The following is a 10,815-nucleotide window of genomic DNA, read 5'->3' on the forward strand; positions in this document are numbered from 1 at the left end:
GAGCCTAGCCAGTTTGGATGTTCACCTTCCTAGACATGGACGGAGGGGGGAGGACCTTGGACTTTCCACAGGGCAGGGAACCCTGACTGCTCTTTGGATTCGAGAGGGAGGGGGAGAGGAGTGGGGGGAGGGGGAAAAGGGTGGGAGGAGGGGGAGGGAAATGGGAGGCTGGGAGGAGGCGCAAACTTTTTGTTTCCTATTCTCAATAAAAAAAAAATTAAACATGGGAAAATTCAGTATTCAGAATGCAAAAAAAAAAAAACAAGGGATACATGGTTACCACATTCAAAAAATTATGTTTGTTTCACCATCAGTCAACATACATGGCTTATATATTATGCTAGGTAGAATTCAGTGCTCCACACCTTTAAGTAGGCAAATGATACACTTTAATCAGTTTTGTTTTCAAAGGCCTTAAATACCCTTTTAAATTAGCATAATGAGCAAATGATTTCTTATATCTCTTTCTTGTTTCTTGGAATATTTCATTAAACTGATTGCATTTATCCTGCTGAAAAGGAAGCTTCCATTCATCCTAATCTAATATACTGTCATAAAGTTTAGAAATGAGAGCAGAAAGTCAGTTAAACACATCTAGGGTTGGAACTTGACAATCTAAATCCTGTTGTGAGACTTAAGAAGTTTCCTTTCCAAGCAATGCAGTGAGTATCTATAAAAACTCTATGAAATGAAATGTGAGTTTATCAGTCCTCTGGATTTCCTGTTTATGTGAATCCCATAGTTGTTCTATTTTGGTACAACTGTAACTTTGTTACTTCCTGACCTTGACTGGATGGAATAAATTAACAAACACTTTTCCTAGAATAAAGTCACAGTTTTGATGTAGACACCAGTCTCAGGAGGACTGAGTCTGGACCTGTTCAATCTATAGCAACACTGCTTTAAATGCTTTTAATTTTGACCTCAAGGTTGACTATCTATGAATTTGAATAAAGCCCCATGTGAATTAACTATAGTAAATACTAGAAAAATGTGTATAATATGCAAGAATGTCACTTGATATTTATACTTTGGCAATGATACTATTTATGATTAATTTTGCATATCTAACCATCTATGATAATTCATAATAATTTTTACTTTCATATTAATAAGGAAAAATTGTCTCTTTACTAACTGGCAATATGGCCTAATTCAGTTTCTTCTGTTATAATGTAGATAGACATTGAAAACAGTGAGACTGAAATCATGACAATTTATTCTCTTGACTTCTTGGGTTAAAGTATTAACAAATAACCTAAAGGCTATAGCAAAAACCTAAAGTAACATGGCATCAGTGCAAACAATATTTAATTTATTCTAAATCTAAATTCAAATAAAATGTTTCTCAAAAAGTAACAGAATATGTCTGTATATCTCTGAAGTTGACACTTAAGTGAATATTAAGTTGTGGATGCTTAAGTGGTAGAAAATACATTTCATATATTTTTATAGTTTTCCTTACAACAATAATAGTTTATATCTTAATTAAATAATAATTTCCCTTAGGGATTGAAAATAGAATAGTCTCCATGTTCATGATACTTCAATTTTCACAGTCAGTTCAGCCTAATTACATTTAAGTTTAGAACATGATATTTAATGATTTGGGGGAATCTCTAGATGGAAAACTGTGATCCTTAACTTCCAGGAGCTGATAGTCTTAGGAAACATTAGAAATTCTTCACTCTGGTGATGATGAGCAATAGGTAGAGGCTAATGCTTAAAAGGCACGTACTGGCTTTGTGGGAGCCTAGGCAGTTTGGATGCTCACCTTACTAGACCTGGATGGAGGTGGGTGGTCCTTGGACTTCCCACAGGGCAGGGGACCCTGTTTGCTCTTTGGGCTTACAAGGGAGGGGGACTTGACTGGGTGAGGGGGAGGGAAATGGGAGGCGGTGGTGGGGAAGAGACAGAAATCTTTAATAAATAAATAAATAATAATTATATAAAAAAGGCTAGTCACCTGAGACATAAGCGTCTTTGTTGTAGTACAAATTCAGAAAGTCCTTGTGGGAAGGGTCTTCTCTGTGAACACAGTAAGGCTTCCAGAAACTGTTTTCTGTTTGATCAGACACAGACATGACAACATGCTCTCCTACTTTGAGGCTGTGTCCAGGTACCTTGTTTTACATTGTTCGGTCATTGTCCCTTGCAACAGAGGTTTGCAAAACTGAAAATTTTGTTGAAACAGCAAACTGAAATGTGCCAGCTTTGTAAGTTGGTTTGTTGTGTGTTTAATTTCTTCCTGACATTAGAGTTCAATCATGTGTTTTGAAAATTTCTATATGGAAAAAAAAAATATCTAGGACCTACCTACATATATGTCAGTGCAGAGTTTGGTTGTATGTCTAAGAGAAATCTCGGGATTGATTTACAAACTTAGCCATCCATTTTCTCACAAGATGCCAACTGTATTTTAACAGATGGCCTGCGGGAAATCTAGTATTTTAAGGGAAGCTTCTTTAAAGGAAGGAAGTTTCATGGGAAAAATGTTACAAAGACATCCGTGTCATTCTAATGCAGATAAGAGGTCTAAGGTAGCAAGACATGGCGTGACTTGTGAAGTAGCCTTAACCAACAAACTATTGTAATTTTTAGAAGAATTTATCTGTCATTTACTTTTATTGTTACATAAAATATAAAAAAATCAGAAAAAATGTATAACAGAATGCTACAATATTAAAAAATTGTGTAATTTGCATTAAAATATTAAAACTTACCTAAAGATAGGTCTACCAATTTTAAGATAACAACATGTGAAAAATCACTTAATAGATTTTTAGACTTCTTATAATATTTAACCTGTAATATTCTATTACATATATTATTTGCCTTAATACCCAAATCGATTTTAAGATGATTTGAGACTATTATTTTTTCCTAATTTTATATTTCTGTGTATTCAGGCTTCGGTCATATATGACAAAAAATCAATTCTAGAAGTATGTGGAAGGATCCAAGAATCTTTTTTAATGAATAGTAAGAATTTGTAAAGTATATACTATCTTAATTCTCAATTAAAGATGTTATTCAACCCAAACAGTCTGAAAAAATATATTACATAGTGGGAAGAGTTAGAATTGTAAAACACTCAAATTATACATATATATATGTATACACATATATATTAGAGAAAGAGAGACAGAGAGAAATTGTTATTGTAGGATTTGTGAAGAATCTGATAGTTAACATTAAATTTTATCAGAAAAAAATGTCAAATAATATTGAGACATTTCAATAATGTGACTGTATTCATCTGTACATTGATGGGGAGAAGACAGATGCAGAAAGAAAAGGAGAAACATCAAAAATGCAAGTAGGACATGATAAAAACCTGGGACAAATGAATATCAGTAAGAAAGAAGTCTTTTATTTAAAGGGCTCTATGAGGTAGTATCTGGAAGACAAAGTATGCATGTCTGCCCATAAAAGGGCTTCAGGCTCCCATGAGTGAATTTGCAAAACAAAAATAGAGTCTATGTTACTTTATTGTCAATTTGACACAAGTTAGAATTAGTTGAGAAAAGTTAATCTCAATTAAGAATATGACTCTACAATATTTGCCTATAAGCCAAAATAGGGAATTTTCTTAATTAGTAATTGATGGAGGAGGTCCCAGAATACTGTAGATAGTGACATCCTTGAGCATATGGCTCTAGGGTATGTAAGAAACCAGTTTGAGCAGGCAGTAAACAGTTCTACATCACATTCTACTTTTAATTTCTTACCCTGCTTGAGTCACTGACTTGATTTCCTTTGATAATGTACGTTGAAATGAAACTGTAAACAGAGATAAGCTATTTTCTTCCCAAAGTCGCTTTTTGTTTATGCTGCTTTATCACAGCATTACAAACCCAAAATGTGACAAAGAATAAATAAAAAAAATATTGCAAATGATATTTTCAGTAATGAGTATTATTCTGCTTTAATTCAATTTGAATACTTTGAAATAAGCATATTAACTGAAAAGAAGTTTTACTTTTGAAATCAAAGGATGGGTTTAATGAATTTTATTTTTCATATGTCCCCTTTCACGATGTGTATTTTATCTAAGAATTCATTATGTGTATACTGTTTGGCCTGCATGTCTGCCTGCATGACAGAAGAGGGCACCAGAGCTCAGTATAGATGGTTATGAGCCACCATATGGTTGCTGGGAATTGAACTCACTTAACCGCTGAGCCATCTCTCCAGCTCGACTTTTAGCATTCCAAGCTTTCCAGGAATACCCTTTATCTAGTTTGAATTGATTTCTGTGTAGGGTGCTCTTAATCTCTGAACCATATCTCCAGCCCAGTAACTCATTATGAAGTTTAAGATTCACCATATGCAATCTAACCATCAATATGTTTTTTGATTTACTAAGGGAATAAGCATTATAAATGCTTTCAGAAAAGGTGTACATTGCATTTTGATGTAATATAGCAAGACAATGAGTGTGAGGTCCATGTCTCAATGTCAGTGATCCACAAACTATTTCTAAAAAATATATTAAAGTGAATTGACAAAGAAATGTCAGAGAAATATACATATATATGAATATATGCACATAAAACATATGTGGGAAATGAAGAAAGTAGAGATGAGAGGAAAAATATTTAGAAATATTATATATATTTGCTTATTATTGCATCTCTCATATTTGGTATTATTTCATTAAATAATTAAAGTAACTCTTTAAATATTGGACCTAGACTTACAGCTATTCATTTTGTTAAGCAAAAGAGTCTCTGTGATTGCAAAGGGAAAATATACACAGCAAAAGGAGAGAGACCGACTTAGTACCCAGACCACTAACATAGTCCTCTAGTATCTAGTCTAGGTCCCACAACTTGTATCATGGTCTACTTCAAGCACCACACTTTTGTCACGGTCCACCTGTAGTCTTCTGCCAAAATCTGCCCTACTTACAAAATCCAAAATTCTTTGCTGAGTCCTTTTCAACCATCCCCCAGGTACCCAGACATTCAACATCAGTCTACAGCATCTAACTAAGTAAGTACACATGGCCACCTACCCCTTCTTACCATAACCTGCCTTATCCACCCTGAGTCTCACAATCAATGCCCAATCAAGTCTGACAACCTCCTCCTACACAAAGCCAAGCTCTATTCATCCAGAAGAATCCATTCAAGCTTTAAGTACTCACAGGACCCTTCTGTGTAGCTTTTAACTACCTCGCTTGGTACCCAGACTTCCTATATCCTGCTCCAGGGCCAAATAAGATGAATTTCTGTGACCTCTGGTCCAATTTTTTTTTCTGTAAACTTTCAGTTCTAATCTGGGATCTGGACTAGAGCAAAAGAGTAGTAAGAATTTCCTTGCCTGTGTGACACTAAGTTTGGGCCAGAAAGTTCCTTTTCTATCTCTCAAGGACTTTCCCATACTTTATCTAATCTTTCCAACAAGCCAAACCTTTACATAAACTCCATTATTAGATCAAGAAGTACATTCTATATGTCGCTTCTGTTCACCTGGGATTGAAAGACCCCAGCTTAGCGGCTGTAATGCCATTTTGCAAGGCTTTCACACAAACAAATGTAAGTTCAAGGTAAAGTTGGTACTCCTAGGCGGCCAAAACAGGATATCTGTGGTCAGACACCAGGCCTAGGAGGGGAACGAACAGTTCTGGGAAAAACTAACATGTACCCTAGATAGGGCCAAGTCTGCTATTATTATCAGACCTTCATGTCTCCGGGAAACTTGTCCCCTAAATGAACCCATCGCCTCATTCGAACTGACCAAGGAGATCCCTGTAACCATGCATTGCTTCTGTATGCCTGCTTTTGCCACCCTTTTCCTATAAAAAGACCTTCTCCCAGCCTGCAGGCGCACAAGTCCTCCGAAAGGACTTTGCCGACCCACAGGTACCTGTGCCCACCCAATAAACCTCTTGCTGATTGCAGCCAATGGTCTCTCGACTGTTCCTTGGGTTAGGGGTCTCCTCCTGAGGGAAGGACCACTCTGAGGGTCTTTCAGGATCACTTGCCCCAAGCTATTTCCTAGCTCTAACCAACACCTTTATTCTGTTCACATCAAACTCAGAACTAAAAGAAGTCTGAATGCCCAGATCTCATTAAAAATAAAAACAACGTGAAAGACAATCTAGTATCTTGCCTTATAAAAGCTTCCATTCCTGTAGACTGCTGTGTTGATAAAAATTATATATATTAACTCCAGGTCACAAGATTTAACAGGACAATCTTAAACTTAAAGAATTCAATGATTTTAGAGACAATATGAGGAAATAGGAGGGTAACATCTACTGAAAGACATAGATTTATTTCAATCTACTAACAGAAAATAATTTCATTATCACAAACAGGAATCATCTAGACAAAAATAGAGAAACATAAGAATTATTTGATTTATAATTAAAATGCACTCCACAGATTTCTACAGAATATTCTATCCTGTCACCAAAGAATATACATTCTACTCAGCAGTTTTTAGAAACTGCTATTACACCACATATTGGGAAAGAAAACAAATTTTCACAAATTAAAAAAAGGTTGAAACCACTGCATACATTTTACATGACCATAGTGTGATATTTTTAAAATTGGCAGCAAAACATTTCTAAGGAATAATCAAACTCGTGGAGATTAAACAACTGACTACTGAGTGAGGAAAGGATGAAAAAACATAAAGAAATTTAAAAATGATCTCCCTGAAACTAATGAAAATAAAATCTAAGGCACATTGAAATCAATCCTACATGGGAAATTTATAGCCCTAAGTGCATATATTTAAAAAAATCAGAGAAAGCATAAATGAATGGTTTAATGATGCAACTCAAAAACTTGGATAACATGAAATTACCAATTCTGAAATTAGTCAATGAAAAAAAATGTCTAAGCAGAAATCAAAAAAAAATAGAAACAAAAATACAATGCAAAGAATTGATAAATGTAAGAGCTGGTTTGTTTAGAAAATAAAGAAGAGTAAGAGACTCTTGGCCCAACTAAGCAATATAAAAAGAAGATCCAATTAGCAGAATCATAAATGAACAGGAAAACATTATAATAGATACCAAAGAAATTCATATTATCTGAGGCAATACTTCCAAAACATGTATTCCAGTAAACTATAACTTAAAAGAAAAGGTTGATATTCTAGATTAAGCCAGGTGTACAAAATGAAGTAAACAACCTAAACAGATGCATAATAAAAGAGACGATTGAAAGAAAATTAAAAAGCTTGCTAGCTTAAAAAACAGTTCAAAGTAAATGGACTCACATCATAATTCTACCAGGCATTGAAATTTTATCTTACCCAAGTCAGTGTGCAAACATAAACAGACAAACCTACAACTAATGACGAAGCTGATGCAGAGAAAAAGAAATATACGCTTACTCTTTGTGAGATTCAAATTGGTGCCGTCACTAGCAAACACAGGATAAAGAATTCTAGAAATGCTAAAATAATTATACTACATTACCCAGCTATACCACTTCTTGGAATATGCGCAAAGAATGAGACATCCTTTCCACTGAAACTTGCTCACTTATGTTAATTACTGCTCTATTCACAATACCTAGGAATTAGAACGAGATGATGAATGGATACTGAAAATGTGGTACATATATAGTAGTATTTACCTGTAAAGAAAATGAAATCATTAAATTTGCAAAAAAAATGGTGGCACTAGAAAGGGTCATATTGATTGGAGATCTAGATAAAAAAATGAACGTAGTATGATTTCACTTACTAGAGTTCCTAGCTTCAAATCTTCAAATATGAGTACATAGTCTATAGTAACTGCAGAAACTAGGAAAGTAAGATTTGAGTGTTTCCAGGCTAGAGTCTTTGGGGAACCATGTGTGGGAGAATAGCAAGGTGTAAGTGATTTGCTTTGAGAAATGAAAAATGGAGATTCTCTGGAGAAGGTGACAAGTAAATACAAAAGAAGAAAGGAAGAAAATGGAATACCAGTAAAGATGTCTGAAGAAGTCTTAAGGAAACATAATATTAACCATTTGCTTTTAAAAAGCCTATAATACATATAAGTCTGTATAGAAATACGTACATATAGTTTTAATGAACCTTTCTCACTGAGCTGATAGTAGCTCTTCTGGGAGCCAAATTTTACCTCAAAAAGTCTGAAATAACAACTTCCTCTTTGGAGTTGTTGGCAAAGGCTGTCAAGAAATCCATGCAAGCAGCTACTGCTATTGTCCTTAATTTTCCTTTGGGGGTGGAAGGTAAGTCATTATCATTAAATCCCTAAAACAGAGACCAGAGGACCCTGAATTGGAACTGACCTAAATTCCACCCCCCCATGATGACTAGATATTGTACCAGAAGGCACCATGAAAATTTCCAAAGAAGGGAGGCAACCAATAGTCCCTCCCAACTATGATACTTATGACTGACATCAATAGCATTAAGGCACAGCAACTCTTAGATGAGTCATAGCACACACGCCTTGGATATAGCCAACTGCTTTCCAATCAACTTAAGACCTGCCCAACAAGACGAAAATCATGGCTGGTACTGGAAATCTATGTAACTAACTACTCAGAGTTAGTGAAATCTTGGTTATTGAAGGAGCATCTACAGCCATTAATTTATGAACCAGCATTGTTCCTAACAATATAAATATTTGTCCTTATACCCAAAGTGTAGTCTTCTCTCTTCAAAGATATACATCCTTGCAACAGTCAGAGAACCACTACAGAAAAATCACAACCAATCAAACTGCAAAGCTGTGGAGCCCTGCCAGATCACTGTATTTCCTAATACTCCAGCACCTAAGAATCAGGAAACATTGTGGGAGAGGAAGCAGAAAGACAGAGGATCAGGGCATTTTCTGTAACAGTGTATCTCCTGAGGTCAGAAGCTACACCCATAAAGTCTCAACAGCATGACTTGACTAAATACAGGCTCAAACAGGACAACATAAAGATCTTCCAAAGTGGACTAGGGAAAGTACTACAGAAAGAGCTACAGGCTACTGAGGAAAGGTAACAACAGAAAAAACAGTCTCCATGGAAAAGAGAGGTACTGAGAGCTAAGAAGGCTAAGTTATATATACAGAGAACATTGAAGGTATCTTTGCATTCTCTACAGAATATTTTCAGTCATTAGATACAAGATCTCTAGGTTATGGAGAATTTACACTAAAACTTCTTATAAGAATAAGAGTAGGAGCTTTCCAAGAGGAGGATCCATAAATATGGCACACTTAATTTCTGAAATAAATGGTAAAACAGCAATCATTTTGGGCTTGGTTTAAGTAGTGAATGAGCATATAAAATTTTATTTCTATTGCCTCTTCTAACATCAGACCAAAAACAAACATTTGCTTTCAAATTAATGATTTTTCAAGTATAGTCGAGGAACTTAGCTCAGCTAAGATTTGACAAAATTGCTTGGGGATTTACAAACCTATCCAGCCTCTGAAGTTAATTCCAAAGTTCTCCCACAACAATCAAACCATTAATATTCTCGCCTTCCAACTCTAAATATGTGTTATTGTTCAACACAGTTTAGTCCTGTAGTAATCTTTAAAACTACAATATGATTCAATGGAAAAATCTATTTATTGATTTATTAAACAACTTTTGCTTTCAAAACTATAGATAATAAAACGAATAAAAGTCATTCTTGTCATCTCTAATTTTCTTTGCAATGTTTTATAGATAGGAAGATGTGTGTATAGATAGACAAGAAAAGATTTAACTTGGAGAGAAATAAAACAAAATTAAGTTATTGGGTGGTAAAATAAAATTATGAACTATTTTTGAATGCCACACCACTCATATTTTAGTGAACTTGAGTAAGTCTCTTAATAACATGAAGGTGTCAGATTTCTTAAATATTTCAGAGATATTGACTTTTTAAAAAGTAAAACAGTGTGAAAGTTAATATATTTCTTTCTTTAATCCTCTTTTGTGAGGTAGACGGCTAGTAACACTTTTGTAGTCAACTTATCATGTTTGAACATCATTTGGGCTTATCTGGAGAAAGGTACCATCCTTAATATGTCTGCTTTGCTACCAAACATTTAATAAATAGAGGGAATAAATAGTATATCTTCAGTTATGAAAGATATTATATGGCTGCTCCAAATATACTATAAGTATGTAAAATGCTTTTTAAAACTTTTAATTAGTTTTTTTTATTTTAGTTATTATGAAACGTGTAAGATGGTATCTCAAAGTTGTTTTGATTTGCATTTCCCTGATCACTAAGGAAGTTTAGCATGACCTTAGGTGTCTTTTGGCCATTTGAACTTCTTCTGTTGAGAATTCTCTGTTAAGTTCAGTGCCCTATTTTTTAATTGGGTTAATTAGAGTTTTAATGTTTTTAACTAGTTTCTTGAGTTCTTTATATATTTTGGAGATCAGACCTTTGTCTGTTGAGGGGTTGGTGAATATCTTCTCTCATTCAGTAGGTTGCCTTTTTGTCTTAATGGCAGTGTCCTTTGCATTACAGAAGCATCTCAGTTTCAGGAAGCCCCATTTATTCATTGTTGCTCTTATTGATGTGCTACTGGGGTTATAGGTAGGAAGTGGTCTCCAGTGCACATGTACCTCAGGCTACTTCCCACTTTGTCTTCTATCAGGTTTAGTGTGATCAGATTTATATTGAGGTCTTTAATCCATTTGAACTTGAGTTTTGTGGATGGTGATAGATATGGATCTATTTCCATTCTTTTATAGTTATGCCAGCACAATTTGTTAAAGATGCTTTATTTCTTCCCTTATATAATTTTAGCTCCTTTGTCGAAAATCAAGTGTTTGTAGATTTGTGGATTAATATCAGGGTCTTCGATTCAATTCCATTGGCCAACGTCTCTCTCTCTCT

This window comes from Alexandromys fortis, unplaced genomic scaffold (assembly GCF_014885135.2).
Source record: "Alexandromys fortis isolate MF-2015 unplaced genomic scaffold, M_Fortis_MF-2015_v1.1 scaffold_61, whole genome shotgun sequence".
In the NCBI taxonomy this organism is placed as follows: Eukaryota; Metazoa; Chordata; class Mammalia; order Rodentia; family Cricetidae; genus Alexandromys; species Alexandromys fortis.